The sequence below is a fragment of the Eulemur rufifrons genome, chromosome 16, assembly GCF_041146395.1.
Source record: "Eulemur rufifrons isolate Redbay chromosome 16, OSU_ERuf_1, whole genome shotgun sequence".
NCBI classification, from domain to species: Eukaryota; Metazoa; Chordata; class Mammalia; order Primates; family Lemuridae; genus Eulemur; species Eulemur rufifrons.
The window spans coordinates 36,321,131-36,340,256 of record NC_090998.1 but is presented as its reverse complement, the minus strand read 5'-3'; positions in this window follow the sequence as shown (position 1 = coordinate 36,340,256).

The following is a 19,126-nucleotide window of genomic DNA, read 5'->3' as shown; positions in this document are numbered from 1 at the left end:
TTCAAATTGTTTGACCCATAAAAGGAACCCACTCACAGGGTTATTGTGAGGATTAAATATAAATACATAGATACATAAATATAAATTACATATAAACTAACTGAAACTTAGCAGGTGCTCAATAAATGTTACTTCCCTTCCTTAAAACAGCTATAAGTTAACCATCATTCTTAGCCGTTCATTAAAGAGTTCTCCCAAGACCCCTACTTAATGTTTTTCGCCCTGTGATTGTGTTTACTTATTTGCTTAGTTGCTTCTTGTCTGACTCCTCTGACCAGGAGGCCTTTTTCTGTCCTGTCCCTCTATTTATCCCCAGTTCCCAGGACAGGCCCTGACCTAGAGGGGCAATTAGAAAAATTTGCCAAATACCATAAAATTTAAAACTTCATAGGGAGAAGTGAAACTGCTTTCCCCCACTATTATCTTCTTAAGAAAAGGTAATGTTTCACTAATTCTTTTTTTTTTTTTTTTTTTTTTTTTAGTTGAGACAGAGTCTCACTTTGTTGCCCAGGCTAGAGTGAGTGCCGTGGCGTCAGCCTAGCTCACAGCAACCTCAGACTCTTCGGCTTAAGCGATCCTCCTGCCTCAGCCTCCCGAGTAGCTGGGACCACAGGCATGCGCCACTATGCCCGGCTAATTTTTTCTATATAGATTTTTAGTTGTCCATATAATTTCTTTCTATTTTTAGTAGAGACGGGGTCTCGCTCTTGCTCAGGCTGGTCTCGAACTCCTGACCTCAAGCGATCCACCCGCCTCGGCCTCCCAGAGTCACTAATTCTTTTATCCTAAGTTTGTCCTATGTAAAGAATACGGTTATATGTAGATTCTAATTGATGTGCATATGCATATATATACAATACAGTGTATACAGAGTAAGTCACATACTTAATACACTAAATTTAGATATCAAAATAAAGGATATACCATATATGAGGTAGTGGTTGCCATTAGAGAGTGAGGTAAGGGAATAGGTACTTGGAGGGAAACAAAGAGAAGCTCAACATTAATCTGCAAATGTCCTATTTCTATTATAAATGATAGACAAAGTCCAAAAAAAAAAAAAAGCTAATTGAATCAGAGGGGGAATAAACTGAATGGGAAAGAGGCATTGATATAAAAGAAATAGGCAGAAAGTGACTCTATCTTAACATTATAAATAGTCCTATTCTAACTTTACAGATGGGGAAATTGAGGCTTAGCAATTTATCCAAGTTCAAGCATGCAGCAAGCAACTGGGACAGACGGAGAAGTGAGAGCCGGGGTTTGCACATTAGACCCTGCTCCTGCCTCTACGATTCAGCTTGATTTCCCAGCAGATCGGATAAGCATCAGCAGAATTCACAGTGTATCTGCCTCTGGAAGAATCTATATAATCATCGTTACTAGAGCAATGTCACTCCCCAGAGGAGTGGGATCACAGAATGCCCTTTAGACAAACACTATACTTGTGAATCGTTGCCCCATTATAAATTAAGCATTATGATAGCCAGCTATCACCAGGTTATGGCCATTAACAATCCCAAAAATCTCAGTTGCTTTTCATCCACAATGTTTATTTCTCATCCCCATTGCAGGTGTTGGCGTGGCTCTGCTCCACGTGGCTTCTGCATTCAGGATCCAACCCGAAGGAGAAGCTCCAGTAGGGGACATGTTGGACTCGTGGCAGGGGAGAAAGAGAGCGCCAAACCGCAAAGGTCCTTAAAGTGTTTGTGCAGAACTTCTGCTCAGACGTGGCATACATCACTTCCTCTCACTCCATTAGCCAAAGCAAGTCACACTGCCAGCCTGGGGTCAGTGGGGAGGATAGATAGAATCCTTCCGCAGAGAGGCACTGTAAATCCTATGGCTACAGGCAAGCAGGGATAAAACTCTACAACGCTCTGGTGAGTGATTGTGGACAATAACACAGCAGTCCACAAACACCATGCTCTCTGCTTTTTGTCATCAACAGACAGGGCTTCTGTTTTAGTTTCCAACAAACATACTAACACTTGCTTTTAATCCTTCACATAAATTATTTCTTTCAGAGGCAAAATGCTGCTAGAGAAAGTATTTAAATATTCCCTGAAGTTACCAGAAACTGTCTTCTCACAGGGAAACACAATAAATAATAAATATTCATGATCCATTTTAATATCCTATGGTTCTTCCAAAATTGTTATGGCCACACCAATTGATTTCAATATATTTTTTCAGACCCGCAGATTTTAGTTATATAATAATACTTTAAAAGCAGCACATGGTATAAATGCCCAGACTGGGTTCATTTTGTTAAACAATAGTTTAGAGTTGTCACGTTGTGGGTGTTACAGTCCAAGTGGAAGGAAATTCAGTTAGAAGTGCTTGTGCTTGATTTAATGCTCTGCTGTTACCATCTTGAAATTCTTTAACAGGTTTTGAACAAGTGAGCTGCATTTTCATTTTGCACTGGACTCCACAGATTATGTAGCCATTTTGGCTCAGAATAGATGTTCCATCTTCTGGAACATTTCCCCTGACACCTGTAGTGAAGCCAGGCATCTCTCCTAGGTGCCTGCATGAGGCCCTGTGACTAGGGCTCTTGACACCTTGTACTGGAGTTTATTTATATATTTTCTTCCCCTCTAGTCTGTGGGTTCCTTGAAAGCAGGAACAATGACTAATTCATCATTGTATTTCCAGCATCTACTACCCTACAAATATCTGATGAATAAATGGTTATTATACATGGGGGTACCTCCACGAAATTTCTAATCTTGTGAAATTTTTTGTCTTACAGGAGAAAAACTGCTCAATCGGCTATTGTGTTCTTCCTGCGCTTTTTTAAAAATTTAATTTAATGTTTTATTTTTATTAACTTTATTTATTTATTTATTTAATTTATTTACTTTATTTTATTTTTTTTGAGACAGAGTCTCACTCTGTTGCCCTGAGTAGAGTGCAGTGGAGTCATTATAGCTCACTGCAACCTCAAACTCCTGGGCTCAAGTGATTCTCCTGCCTCAGCTTCCCAAGTAGCTGGGACTAATTTTTCTATTTTTAGTAGAGACAAGGTCTCTCTCTTGCTCAGGCTGATCTCCAACTCCTGACCTTAAGCGATTCTCCCACCTCGGCCTCCCAGAGTGCTAAAATTACAGGCGTGAGCCACCACGTCCGGCCCTTCCTGTGCTTTTCGCCAGCAATTGCCAAGTAAACTGATGGCAGCAGAGTGCCATCTTTATACACCTTCAGACTGCTATGTCTTGGACCTGAGACTCCAGCTTGAATCCTTCGGATTCACTTTTTTCTCCCATATTATATAGAAAATCATATGCAGCAGTTCATTGATGTTTATTACTGGAAGTTTCCAGCTACTGCCCAAAGCACAGGACTAGGGACAAATGCAAATTACTACACTCCAAAGGAAAAACTAGAAATTGACACAGTATGCTTTTTTTAAGATCCTACACAGAAATTAATGAGCCTGTTTTCAACTAATAAGGTAGTTCTGATGCACAACAAGGACTGAAGACAAAATAAATGTCACCAAACCATAAAAGGACCTACATCTCTTCATATATTCTCATCTTGGAACAAAAATAAACTGGAACATGTGTAACTTGTGTTGAAAAAAATTCTGGGCAGTTAACCAAAAATCAAATTGGCAGAAATTACTGTAACATGGGCATTGTTTAGATGGTCATATGCATCATGGTAAAGAACATAGGCTTGGGGTCTCCAAACGTTCTTGAGTTTGAATCCAGACTCTGCTATTTACTGGCTATGTGATTTGGGGTCATTTACTTAAAACTCTCTGACCAGTTTCCTCACTTCTACAGTGTGGATAATAATGTCTGCCATCCCTTAGGCTTGTGAAGAAGAAGAAGAAATGCTTGTAGAGCACTTAACACAGACCTGGCAAGGAGTCACATTCGTATCCTTCCAACACACTAATACCCTAATTCTCAAACATTCCCTCCTCTACTTCTGTCCCATTCATGTTCTAGTCCCCCCTTTCCCTTCTCCAGATTAATCTCTAGTTATATATTGGGTTAATCTCCAATCCACAATGGTCAAAATAAAATATCTTTTAAAAGGGATACCCTTAAGCCTTGGGTTTTTGAGAAACAATCCCTTCAGTAACAGAGAATTTTGTGTACTTTGAAAAGATATGAATAAACATTCATCAGGGATGCCCTCTCAGACATCAATAAGTAACTCAAAGAGGGAAAATGTATTAAAAAGACTTGTTTTGCTTTACTGAAAGTATAAATGGTGTCACTGATAATTTTCTGATAAAAGGCACATTATATACAACATGAACCTCTTAGACTCATCCTAAGGGAATTGTTCTCTGTGACATTTTTCCTCTCCAGTTACCTTTAATGTTTCTCATAATTAATACTTGACAAGAAAAAAGTAACGCAGTAGCAAAGCTATGAAAAAAAATCTGTCTTCAAATATGCACATTTAATGTTTGCTACTATTTTTAATTTTCCATAATTTCACTGTCCAATAATGCAGAGAGAAAAATGCCTTACCACATCGATTATCAGGTACCTGCCTTGATCAAAATAACCAGAGAGTTACCAAAATCTTAACTTCACTTAGAGATGTGTAGTTAAGTAATGACAGTATTTGACAACACCAGAATTTTATGCAAATGGAGTTTCAATATTATCAACTAACATTGATTGTGTAACTACTCTGTAAAGACTAGAATATGAGGCTACAGTGATACAGGTACCAGAATCTGAGACCACAAAGGCCCAGCTAAACACTTTTTTATTCCACACTGGAGGGTCCAAAGCCCAAAGAGTAGAGTCATCCATCAGCGTGAAGTAGACATAGAATTAAACTTAAAGTCAGAAGAGCAGAACTTGAATTCTGGTACAAACCCTTTGGACAGAGAGACCTTGAACAAATCATTTAATCTCTCTGAGCCTTTATTTTCTCAGTTATTAAAACCGAAATAAATATAATATCCCTTATTTATTTCAGGAGGTTGGGATGCTTGAATGAAACTATGCACAGTAAAGGATTTTATAATATTATATAAATAGAAAGTGATTTTGCTTGAAACACTGGAATGAAGTCCTGTGTCACATTCAGACACTACAGTAGTGGCCTTAACCTGAGAATGGTGGACGGACCATTGCATTCAATCAACACTTAAGCAACAATATGAGTATATCTGCACATTGGCATTTTTCTGGGTGGACAGACCATAGTTTTCATGACATTCTCCAAAGGATCTTTGGTTCCCCTCTTCTCCTCACCCCAAAAAAAGTTAAGTACAATCATTCTAAAATAACTTGACATCTTAATTGAACCATACATTATATTCTTTTGTAAAATGAATAGCCACTTCTAATGTATGTAAGTATAGATTTCCATTTTGAGACTTTTTCATAAAGGCATCATGCACATTTGTAAAAATTTAAGGTTAGGAAGACAACTTGGCTCTAAACTGGTTAGTTGCAATGCTACCATGCAAACAGAGATGAGACTGAAGTTTCTTAATATCCCTTTCCATCTTGAGGACTCAGTTACCTGTTGATGTTTGCCACTATTTAAAGTAATCCCTGTGAATCACCTTGGAGATACTTAGCTCCTGAAGTAATAAGAATATAATACAAGCTAAATAAGATGCCCACCACAGTGTTGTTTATAACATCAAAATATTTAGGAAAAAACTCTAAATATGCAGCAGTAAGTGACAGTATATCTAGGATGGAATACTATGCAACATTTTTTAAATGAAGCTTCCAAAGGATTCTAACAACATGGTAAACTGTTAATAGTAGTAAAGTAAGCAAAATACAAAGAGAACTAAATTATATATAGTGTGATTATGTTATAAAATTGTATGTAATGTGAATATTTATATATATTTCACATATTACATATTTCATTGTAAATAGCCTGAAAAGATTTACACTAAACTGTTAATAGTATCTTTAGATGGTAGGATTATGGGTTTTTTACCTTGCTTTTGTTTACTTTTATTCTTGTTCTTGGGTTTTTCTTTTTCAGTTTTTGCTGTCATATGTTTTTGCTTTTGAAATGAAAATACTTCATTTCTGATTATAAAAACAAATGTAGAATATTTAGACAAAAAGAAATCAACTAAAAAGTGAAAATCCCCCATATTCTCACTACTGGAAGATATGACTATTAATATTTTGATATAATCCTTCCAAATTTATTCCTACATATGTCCCCCAACCCACGCACACACATACACACACATTACAAAAAGATCATATATATATGTTCTTTATAGTTTGCCTTTTTTGTTTTAGCTATTAGACTTTATTTATTAGAGCAGTTTTAGGACTAAAGAAACATTGAGGCCGGGCGTGGTGGCTCACGCCTGTAATCCTAGCACTCTGGGAGGCCGAGGTGGGCGGATCATTTGAGCTCAGGAGTTCGAGACCAGCCTGAGCAAGAGCGAGACCCCATCTCTACTAAAAATAGAAAGAAATTATATGGACAGCTAAAAAATATATATAGAAAAAATTAGCCGGGCATGGTGGTGCATGCCTGTAGTCCCAGCTACTCGGGAGGCTGAGACAGGAGGATCGCTTGAGCTCAGGAGTTTGAGGTTGCTGTGAGCTAGGCTGACGCCACGGCACTCACTCTAGCCTGGGCAACAGAGTGAGACTCTGTCTCAAAAAAAAAAAAAAAAAGAAACATTGAACAGAAAATGGAGAGATTTCCCATATATTCCCAAATTGCTCACCCCCAATTTCCCCTATTATTAACATCTTGCTTTGGTGTGGTACATTTGATACAACTGATGAACCAATGTTGATACACTGTTATTAACTAACATGTACATTAGGATTCATTCTTTTATGGGTTTTCGAGACATATAGTGTCATGTATCCACCATCACACCATCCTATAGAATAGTTTCACTGTCCTAAAAGTCCTCTGTGTTCCACTCATTTATCTCTCCCTAACTTCCCCCCAAACCCTGGCAACCGCTGGTATTTTACTGTCTCCATGGTTTTGCCCTTCCCAGCATGTCATACAATTGGAGTCATACAGCAGATAGCGTTTCAGACAAGCAATATGCTATTCTTTCACTTAGCAATATGCGATACGCACTTGTTTCCTCCGTGCTTTTTCATGGCTTAAGAGCTCTTTTTTTTTTTTTTTTTTTGAGACAGAGTCTCACTCTGTTGCCCGGGCTACAGTGAGTGCCGTGGCGTCAGCCTAGCTCACAGCAACCTCAAACTCCTGGGCTTAAGCGATCCTACTGCCTCAGCCTCCCGAGTAGCTGGGACTACAGGCATGCACCACCATGCCCGGCTAATTTTTTCTATATGTATTTTAGTTGGCCAGATAATTTCTTTCTATTTTTAGTAGAGATGGGGTCTCGCTCTTGCTCAGGCTGGTCTCGAACTCCTGACCTCGAGCGATCCACCCACCTCGGCTTCCCAGAGTGCTAGGATTACAGGCGTGAGCCACCACGCCCGGCCCTCATTGTTTTTTATCGCTGAATAATATTCCATTGCCTGGATGTACCACAGATTGTTTATCCATTCACTTTATGAAGGACATCTTGGTTGCTTCCAATTTCTGGCAATTATGAATAAAGCTGCTACAAACATTCTTGTTCAGGTTTTTGTGTAAATTTTCAACTCATTTGAGTAAATACCTAGAACTGTGATTGTTAGATCGTATGAAAAGGATACACTTAGCTTTGTAAGAAACTGTCGAACTGTCTTCCAAAATGGCTGTTGTAGTCTGCCTTTTAGTAAACAATTTATTGTGGGTATCTTTCCATATGAATAAATTATAACTGCATAGCATTCCATAGTCTGTATATACTATAGCTTATTAAACCATCCTTCTATTAATGGACATCAAAGTAATTTCCAGTTATTTACTATTGCAAACAATGCTGAAATAAACATTTTCATACATACATCTTTTTTTTTCAGCATATTGTGGGGGTACAAAAGTTTAGGTTATGTATATTGCCCATGCCCCCCGCCCCCCGAGTCCCCCGAGTCAGAGCTTCAAACATGTCCATCCCCGAGACAGTACACATCGCACTTACATACATGTTTGGTCACTTGTCCAATTATATCCTTTTGGGGGAAAAAATCCAAAGAAACTGAACATATTTAGTTTGAATGAAAGGTTGTACAACCATTGGCAGTATATGAGAATGCTGTATGTCCCCTTTGCCTTTCATAACTGATCCTCCTCAAATTTATCCAATGGGTAAAAAAATTGCATCTCAATGCTGTTTTAACTTACCTTTCTTTGATTACTCAAGAGGTTAAACATCTTTTTACTTTTGTCAGTTATTTGCATTTCTTTCCTTGTGAATTGTGTTCATATTCTTTTTATTCTTGCTATTAAGGTACCCAAAAAATTTCTGCTTCCTAAAGCTCTTTATAAACCTTATTTCTGCTTTCATTAAGACAGTTTGTTAAAATATGTACTATCAATTTAACAGCTCCTAAGAGCAAGAAAAAAGAGACATTACCACATTAAATGTAAACACTAATGTCAGAAAGGGTGGAAAAATTAGAATAAGGAAATACAGTGTTTCTGTGATATGTATTTTTTTCAAAAAAATATTGTTAACTTTTATCGATGGCGATTTTAATTTTTTATTTCGTTTTATTTTTGCCACCTTAAACTTTTATATGGTCGAATCTGTGGACATTTTTGTTCATTTTCTGGCTTTATTATCATGTTTTAAGAGGTATTCTCTAGTCAAAGAGTAAGTGTAAAAACATATACTTAAATATTCTTCTAGGAGTCTAATGTGTGTGTTTTAACATGAAAATCTTTTATCCATTTGTAATTTTTGTCTGCATAAGGTAAGTTCCTAACTTACCCTTTTCTTCCCCCAATGGCTAGCAAGTTTTTCCAGCACCATTCATTAAAAAAGTCCATCTTCTTGGCCACTTTATCACATGTTAAATCTTCATATATATTTGAGCCAATTTCTGAACTCAATCTTTTTTTCCGTTTTTCTATGTCTCTTGGAAGCTAAGACCACACTGTTTTAATCACTGTAGCTTTTGCTGTCCTAGATAACCTCATGACTCACCTCCTTCAGGTCTTTCCTCAATACCACCTTCTCTGGGAGAGCTTCCCTGAGCACCCTATGTACAGTCGCAACTTTGTTCGCCCCGCCCCTGCCCTGAACCCTGGTACTCTGCTTTATTCTTCTCCATCTGACTTTTTATATATTTTACTTATTTATTTGCATATTGTCTATATCTCCAAACTAAATAGTAAGCTCCATGAGAACTGGGATTTTGGTCTATTTTACTCACTTTTGTATCCCCATTGCCTAGAATACTGCCAAGCACAGAGCAGATCCTCAAACACATTTATTGAATGAATGACTGTCTGGTATCTATAGCCTACCTGTAACCATTACCTTTCCTTTTGAGAATTCACCAGCTCTATTTACACATCATTCTTCCATGAAATACAGAATTAATTTGACAAGTTCAAAAAATAATCCTCTGGATTTTGATTGACAAATGTTAAATAAATAGATTATTTTGGAGAGAATTGAGAATGTTACAGCATTGAATACTTCCAAGTTAAGAACCGTTATTTCTTGATTAATTCAAGTCTTCTTTTATGTACTTCAGTATAGTTTAATAGTTTTCTTCATAAAGGCCCTGTGAATTTCGTATTAAGATAGTTCCTTATCATTTTGTGATGTTTTTGTTACCATTCACTCATTTATTCAACAAATGTTTATAGTTGTTGCTGTGTGCTAGGCACTGTTCTAGGACCTGGGGATATAGTATTAAACAAAAATGGTCTCTGCCCACATGCAGTTTATGTTCTAGGGAGAATGGAATTCTTTTTCCCCTTATTTTTTCTAAATGGTAATTTTTGGTATATAAGAAAGCATTTGAGTTATATACATTTTAACTTTTAACTTGAATTCTTACTAAATTCTTTTATTATTGAGAAAAGTATTACAATTGATTTTCTAATTCTACCAAATAGACCATCATATTTAATATTATCCGCAGACAGTGATAATTTTGCCCTTTCCTTTCCAAAGTTATACATCTCTAGTTGACTTTCTCCTTTTATCCATTAGCACAGTGGAGTATTTTGATAGAGTCTCCGTATTTATCCACACTTAAATGTCTAGAAATTAAGTTATATAGTCACGGGGGAAAGTCATTAAAAAATTGTTTAATCTTTAGGCCTGTATAAAATGTCAAAAATTTTGATTTAGTCAAATCAAAATATCTGATAGGATACAATTGGCATCAGTTGCACACAAATGATGCAAAAGTCATTCTGAGAAAATATTAATATTTTTCTCTTTCCTGGCAGGTTGTTGATGTAAATGTGTTAAAAGAAAAGAAGGCTGAAGCTGATTTCTGTTTAGGAGGCTAAGTGGTTCATTGCATCTGCTACTGCTGAATCGAATGTCTTAAAAAATAGAACCATGTTTCTCCACTGAACATCAGAAAACATTAAATCTACTTACTTCTTTATGTTACTATCTCTTTCTCAATTATCTGTGCAAACATCGAAATAGCTAAAGAATTAACTTGCATATCAAAGTGCACTGAAATGAGACTCCATAAGTAAAGTTCTACACCACATCTGCAAACTAGTGTTTTCTGGGGTGTTACATTTGACCGAATAAAATAAAACAGAGGTTAAGAACAATGATACAGTGTCCATTTCTACACTTATGGACTGAATCCCTAAGTGTCTTGCTCATGCTCACCTGGCTGGTGGCGGAGCCTGGACTCAAGTTCTGGTTTTCTGCTACACCTCAAGTATTCATTCCACAGTGCTCTTTGTTTCAATTGGAATTATCTATATAATTAGAAACACTCAAATCTGTTTTCCCATCTGCCTGGAAATTTTCCCCAGTTGTTACCTTTGCATATTATTTTAGTAGGAAATTATCTCATAAAATTCATGTGTAGCTTTCAATCTTATGGCACCTTTTTCCTGGAAGTTCAAAGAACCAATATGTGTTCGAAAAGAGTGAATCCTTACAACACGCCTATGTGTGGGGAAGCAGAAATGATAAGTCTTCTGCAATATAAATCAACCTTCTAATCATTAAAAAATAGGTGCACCCATTCACAAGTGTCACAAAGCACTCCACACTGAATGGCAAGGGATATCTGAGTGGAACTGATAACAGTCAAGCCTGAAGAGGAAGCACAACAGCCCATTACAAGCTATTGAAAAGTTCCATAGAAAAAAAATGACATACAGCAGGAAATTCCTGACCGGTGGTGTAATCTCTTACATCAATGTGTTGGCAGATAAATGGATTTTTATGATTTTGCTTACAACCACTGTTTATTGCCCCTTTAGATATGTCACCTTGCAAATGTATTAGAACTCCACTCTAACTCTATTTACTATGATTCAATGAATTGTAAATTCATCTTAATCCTTTCAAAATACTCTTGGCCTTTTGCCCAAAAGTGGGGGAAGGGATTAGTAATTAAAATAGCAAAAGAAATTTGCTGTAAGTTAGTCCCCTAGAAAAGTATTACATTGAAGATTCAATATAGTATTACCTTAACTTAATACTATGGTATATAAGGAATTAGACAGTGGAAATTTTAAAGTACAGATTAAGGCTACAGTTATAGGATTATAAACATAGCACTAGGAGTAAAGAACTAAAAAGTAAATGAAATAAATATGTCTTGAAGTCCATGTATATGAAAATACTGACCTAGATGTTTTATTTATAATCTCATTTCATTTTTATGAGAATACTGTAAAATGAGTATTATGCTTATTCTACAGATAAGGAAACTGAGTTTCTAAGAGATTAAATTATATAATCCATGCCCTCCCACTTCCTAGGTAAAACTAGATTTAGTAATTCCTGGCTCTTCCACTTTCTGCCCTGGGCAAGTCACTGACCCTCTGAGAGCCTTACTTTTCTTATCTGTAAAATGGGAGTGATGATCCCTACTTTACCACCTCCAAAGGTTACCACGAATATATTTAATAAACTACAAAACACAGCTGGCGGTTACTATTATTAATACAAACAGTTAAACTAATAAGAAAAAGTGATAGGTAGGGATTGATTTCTAAACTGTTTCTCCCGCCACTTTGTGTTCAAATGCTGGATGATGCGATACTGAGCTGTGTTTTCCAGGCAAGATCTGTCAGGATGATTGTCAGTGAATCATTTCCTCCATATTCACATGGAAGACATGCCTGGGTAGGACAGGTTCCCGCCCTGCTTTATCTCAACAGCCCATACATTGCAGGTAAGAAAACAATTAGAATTATTCAGCATTTCACTCATGCTCCGAAGTCTCAGGTTCCCTCTGTGCAGATATTTCAAGCACAAAGGACAGGGATGGTTGGTCCTTGACCTACTGACACTGGGTTTACAATGACGAGTTCTATGCCCGTAAAGTGAGAGGCAAGAGGACTAAATGGGAAGTTTTCTACTTTTCTTGTCAACTAAACTTGGTTTTCAAATGATATCTTATGTGGATCTACAACATATAAAGCACATACGAAAAGCAATATTTTATTAGAATATTTTATCAGTTCAAGTTTGTAATATACATTTGTTATCAGATTGATCAATAAGAACAGAGAGTTTTAAGGGACATGAAAAACTTGAATTGAAAGTATTCATGACAGCGATACAAATCTTAAAATAACTTCTGTATCCAATTCATTTCGTCTTGCTCTGTATTCACTAAACTGCAACAAGTCTGATTCATAAGAAATTGCATATGACAACAGTTTTTGTTTGCTTGTTTTGTTTTGTGGTGGTTGTAGGGTCGGTTGTGTTCATGTTTAACAGTTTATATTGCTTTTCAATCAAGCAGTTTGCTGGAGAGACTTTGTTAGAAAGTGTGCACATAAATTAATTGACCCATGTAACTTAGCATCACCATTGTTTAATACTGTGTGCAGGTATGTGCAGATAAAATGATTACTTAGCTGGAGAACTCAAGAGACTCAGCTGAAAACCTATTACAAACAGTGAAAGAATTCAATATGGTGCCTGGGTAAAAAACATAATGTGGAAAAACCAATAGTCATCATACATTTGAACAACCACCAGAAGATACAATAGAAGGAATCACTCTATTTACAAAGAACAACAAATAGATAATAGTCATTTATAAAAAGACTGAAGCATGTTTTTGGTTTAAAATATTCAGCATCTTAAGATGTCAATTCTTTCAAAGTTAAATTATAAATACTGTATTATGCATCCCACCCCAAAACTTACTGGTAGGATTTATTTTCAAACTAGACAAGTCAATTTTAACGTCACTATATAAGTCACTATATAAAACTAAATAAGCAATAAAAGCCAGGAAAAAGCATCTAGGGAAAAAATAAGAAGAATGAAGAAAGGACTGATCATACTAATTATTAAAATTGGAGGAAGAGAAGGAAGGAAGGGAAGGAGGGAGGGAAGTGTAAACTCATATAATTGCTTGTGTGTACATTTAACATCTCAGAAGAAACTGGCTATATTGGTTGACTCTGAGGAACAGAACAAGATGCCTTTTATATCATTTTTAAATTTTATATCACATACATGTATAATCTCCACTCATAAATAAATAAATAGTTTTAATATAGATGTTAATTGTATAAGTGAAGTCTGTAATAGTTTTATGCTTTATAAAGTTAAGGGAACCATATCAACCACATTTAAATATCTAGAATGAAGCCAGGTGTGTGTAGTCTCAGCTACTTCAGAGGCTGAGGTGGGAGGATCATTTGAGCCTAGGAGAGCAGCCTGGGCAACATAGTGAGACTCCATCTCAAAAAAAAAAAAAAAAGAATTTTATATATATATATTTGGAGTCCGTTTATGTAGGTATATTAAGTAGGCTTATAATCTTAATCAGCCATTAGTTACATCTCTATGATAGACAATAGTATAGTATGTGGTATATTTTGAAAACTTCACACTAAAAATCTAAGATAGTCAAGGCTTCTGAAACCATTTAACATTAAGCCATAACATTCAGTATAGTCACTTTAAAAGAGGAAGGAAGAAAGGAAAAAAGAGAAGGAGGGAGGGAAGGAAAGAAAGAAACCAATTTCCATAACTGCTACCCAGGAAATACACTAAAATACAATTTTAATACAAATATATTACCTTTGCCCTCCTCTCTACCTCACTGGTATACAAATCTCTTGTTAATTTAACGGAATACATGAATAATTTCTTAATGATAGTTTTTAGTCTTAAATTTCAGCAGAATTTCTATGATATTAGCAAATATAAAATCTACTAAAACACTTAATATAGTCCCTGGCACATAGAGGTACAAAAGAAATAGTTTTTGAATAAAAAGTAAGTACTAGAGATATTTGGTAAGTTGTATTTTGCGGTCTTAATGTCATTAAATGGATTTAAACATTATGCTAATATGGGGTTTTTTTTTTAAGGGTAATTGACATTATTTTCTAAACTCAATTATGAAAAGTTGAAATCATAGGAATTAGGACCAAAATGATTTCAGTACAAAGATAACCAGAAAAGAAAATGAATCCCATATTTTCACATAAATATAGCAAAAATATTCTAATTGTTTTCTTACAATTACTTGGTTATGCAGGATCCCCCAAAATGTATTATAGAAAGACACATAATCCATTGCAGCATTATTTATTATAGCAGCAAAAGTCTGAAAACAACCTGAATATTCATCAACAGAGAACCAGTTTTGAACAAATCTGGGTACATTTATGTAATGGAATACTATGTAGTTACTTAAAAGAACAAAGTAGATCTCTATATGCTGATGCAGAAGAACCAAGATACACTGTTGACTTTCCAAAAGCACAGAGCCGAACGAGCGGCAGTGAGGTCCACCTTCCACGGGATCTTCAGTCAGTGTGCAAGGCTGGAATTGTACTCAGTCCAAACATCCCTTAAAGACCCCTCAGGTCAATGCCAGTTTGGAGGCTCACAAGCCCTCTCTCGTAAACGCTGCACAGAGCTGGTGTTTCCTTTGGCATTGAAAGGCATTGCTTCAGTTGCACATCAGATGAAGCTGGCTTTCAAAGGGGCCATGTTTGTGATAAATGGAGCCTTTAAAAGCCAGCCTCTCTGTCCAGCTTTAAAAAAGAAGGAAACCCTGCCATTTGCTACACCATGGATGAACCAGAAGGACATTATGCTAAGTGAAATAAGCTAGACACAGAAGGCCAACTACTGTATGGTTCCACTTATATGACATATCTAAAAAAGTCAGACTCATAGAAACAGAGAGCAGAAAGGTGGCTACCAAGGCTGGTGGGAAGAGGGCCTGGGGAGTTGCTAATGGATGGGTATGAAGTTTCGGTTATTCAAGATGAATAAATTCTAGGATGTGCCGTACAACATTGTGCCTATAGTTAAAAATATTGTACACTTCAAAATCTGTTAAGAAGGCCGGGCGCGGTGGCTCACGCCTGTAATCCTAGCACTCTGAGAGGCCGGGGCGGGTGGATGGCTTGAGCTCAGGAGTTCGAGACCAGCCTGAGCAAGAGCAAGACCCCGTCTCTACTAAAAATAGAAAGAAATTAGCTGGCCAACCAAAAAATATATATAGAAAAAATTAGCCGGGCATGGTGGCGCATGCCTGTAGTCCCAGCTACTCGGGAGACTGAGGCAGTAGGATCGCTTGAGCTCAGGAGTTTGAGGTTGCTGTGAGCTAGGCTGACGCCACGGCACTCACTCTAGCCCGGGCACCAAAGCGAGACTCTGTCTCAAAAAAAAAAAAAAATCTGTTAAGAGGGTACATCTCATGTTAACTACTCTTACTATAATAAGCTTAAGATTAAAACTAAAATTAAAAAAGCTAACCTCACGCTGGGCTCGGGGCTATGCTGCCAGTGAGTCCAGCTGAAGGAGCGGCAGGCTGGTCCAAGGGATCCCACAGAATGGCAGGTGGATCACAGCACTGATTCTCTCCTGCTTTGATGTGTTTGGGTTTGGTTTGTTTTGCTATTTTTGTTTTGTCATGTACATGCAGTTGATTTAATGTAAGTCAAATTCACTTATGGAGCATCTCCACTATAAAATTCTTGCATTTGTGTGAAATAAATAAAAGTACAAATATCCATGTATATACTTGCCTATATGTAGGTTATCCAGAGGGATACTCAAGAAACTGGGAATACAGCTTACTTTTGCCAAGGAGGACAGGGGACCTGGAGAACTAGAGTCAGAAGGACACTTTTTATTCTGTAATATTTTTGTATTATTTGAATTTTTACCACATGTATGCATTACTTTAAAAAAAAACCTGCAAGTGAAAATGCCATGTTTAAAAATGCATAAAATCTAATGTTTCAAGAAGATTTCACTGTAGACCAAATACCTATGTGCCTCCTGCTAATGACAACTTATCTCTCTCTACCCTAATTCTTAACCTTTGGGGGCTCATAGAATCTTTGAAAATTTGGTAAGAACTAAAACCCTTTCCCCAGTAGTATACAAGTAGATACACACACATAAACCCATGAAGTCCATAAATCCTCCATTCAAAGCTGTTGTATCACAATATCTACCTGTGGGATTCTTACCAAAAATGTTTAACCCGAATCTATTCATGAAGATATAATTATATGATTCCAACATATGGGATGCTCTTCATTATAACCAGACTAAACTCTTCAAAAATTCAATGTCATAAAACAAAGCAAAATAAAAATATAAATCCAAGAAGACACAACAACTATATACAATGTGTGAACTTTGATGGAATCATGAATTGGGGAGGAAAAACAATGTATAGAAGACCTATTTGGGACAATTAGGGAAATCTGAATCTGGATTCTATTAATATGTTAGATGATATTATGGAATTATTGTTTATTTTATGGGTGTGATCATGCCTATTGAACTGAGGGGTGACATGTCATGATGTCTGCAACTTACTTTTGTGGTTCAAAAAAATAGACAGTACAAATGAATGTGACAAAGATTAACTGATGAAACTATATAAAGGTTATATGGGTATCCATTGTACTACTTTTCTAACTTTTCTATCAGTTTGAAATTTTTCCATATAAAAAAAGTTGAAGGGGGTAAAAAATCTTCACTCTCCTATAATTCTTTTTTTTTTTTTTTTTTTTTTTTTTGAGATAGAGTCTCATTCTGTCCCCTGGGCTAGAGTGCTGTGGCGTCAGCCTAGCTCACAGGAACCACAAACTCCTGGGCTCAAGAGATCCTCCTGCCTCAGCCTCCAGAGTAGCTGGGACTACAGGCACACACCATCATGCCTGCCTAATTTTTTCTATTTTTAGTAGAGATGAGGTCTCGCTCTTGCTCAGGCTGGTCTCGAACTCCTAACCTCAAGCAATCCTCCCGCCTCAGCCTCCCAGAGTGCTAGGATTACAGGAATGAGCCACCGCACCCAGTCTCACTCTCCTATAATTCTAACACAACATCCTCTACCAAATGTCCCCTCCTTCACTCTTGTGTACTTAGTGCTGTGGCTTTCCATCTCCCTTTTTCTCACCAAAATGGATTGTTAGGACTATGCAAGAAATCTAGCACTTGATTTGTTCTTACCAGAAATATTATGAAGCACAATGTTTCAACCTGAGCTGACATTTCTTTTGTCTTTATTTCTCCTGGCTAAACTATGACCTTGGTGAGGGAGGTCAGGAACTACATTTTATCATCTATATAACCCCAGTGTGGAAACACTGTAATGAGAGGCAATAAACATGAGCTGAACTATAAACTCTGGATCAGTTCACTGAACTTTGTTACCTATTGTGCTACTCTTTAGCAAATTGGGTAACAGATAATATGGAATGGTGAAAAAAAAATGCTGAAACCAAACCAAAGTGAAATTCTAGGATGGCCTCTCCCATGAATGTGGATAAAAGGAGCCTTGCTTATAGTAGCTTTGCACCACATTAGCAAGAGTCTGGACATACAAAGCACACCTGATGGGAATAAAGTTAAGATTGTTGCACTGCCATCTGTGCATGTCACTGGTTTTATCTGATTTCCACCTGTTAGCTTTTTATCCTCTAATTCTACACTGACAGCATTTTCTGTGATGATGGAGCTGCAGATCCTTCACTCCCAACATAGCACCATGTTACTTCAGAATAAATAAAACTATTTCAAGCAAATCGGAGACTGAACAACAGAAAGTGCCACAGATGGATCACACTGGCAACAGGAGTGGAATACTGCATCGCTGTGTCCCCACCGTCCAAGAATGGAGTCAATACTGCAATGCTGGCAGTGAACTAGAGCGGCCCATCACCTTGTGTGCAGAACAAGCCACATGAATTGTATACTCTTTGGAGAGAAGAAGAAGCTCATGTACTCTCCATTAAAGCAAAAATCAAATTTATCAATTGCAATTAGTGTTCTGCTTTTCAAAAAAAAAAAAATGTTTCCTCTTAAGTTCACTCATTGCTCATTAGTTTTCCTTCTCTCTTTTCATGCACCTTCTTTTGTCTTTGGAGATGTCTCTAGAAAAGGAAACATATGGACCTCATCCAATTATGCAGAACTCTATGAAATAAAGTTATTCTGGTACAGCAAGGATACCCAATGCAGCTTCTTTATTTAAATCATGATAATTGGTAGGAACAGAATTAAATTTAAATAACGGTATTGCTAAAAGTATCATGAATGGCAAAAGTAAGTTTGAGGACTGTTTTTTTTCCAGAGGGAAAGAACCTAGGGCTAACACTTAGTGGCCTGCCGTTAGGAAATTGCTTATCCTTTTAAAGACCAAGTATTCCTTTTTTCCTGTTCTTCTTTCTATTAGTCCAGGAAGAAATCAGAGGAGAATAAAAGTTCAAGAAAGAGAGGTTGATGAAAACAGAAAATGGAAAATAATTTCTTTCAAAGCAGTGCTCAGGCAAGGCCTTGATGCTTTGAAATCAGTTGGGAAATTTATATTTACTTTTGCAGCAGTAGGTCTACCTCAGCCTCACTCTGGATAAAATATGTATAATTCCCCCAAACTGATGTATGACCTGTTGTATAATGACCCCTAATTATACAATTGATCCTACCTCTTGCAATTCCTCTCCCAATAACCTCTGGTATGGGCCTAGAAGATCAGATATTCAAATTTATCATCTCCAGCTCATGCTAACACTGGAACTCTTGACCTGGCTAAAGGAAGAAAACCAGTGATGCACTTTTTACTGCCAA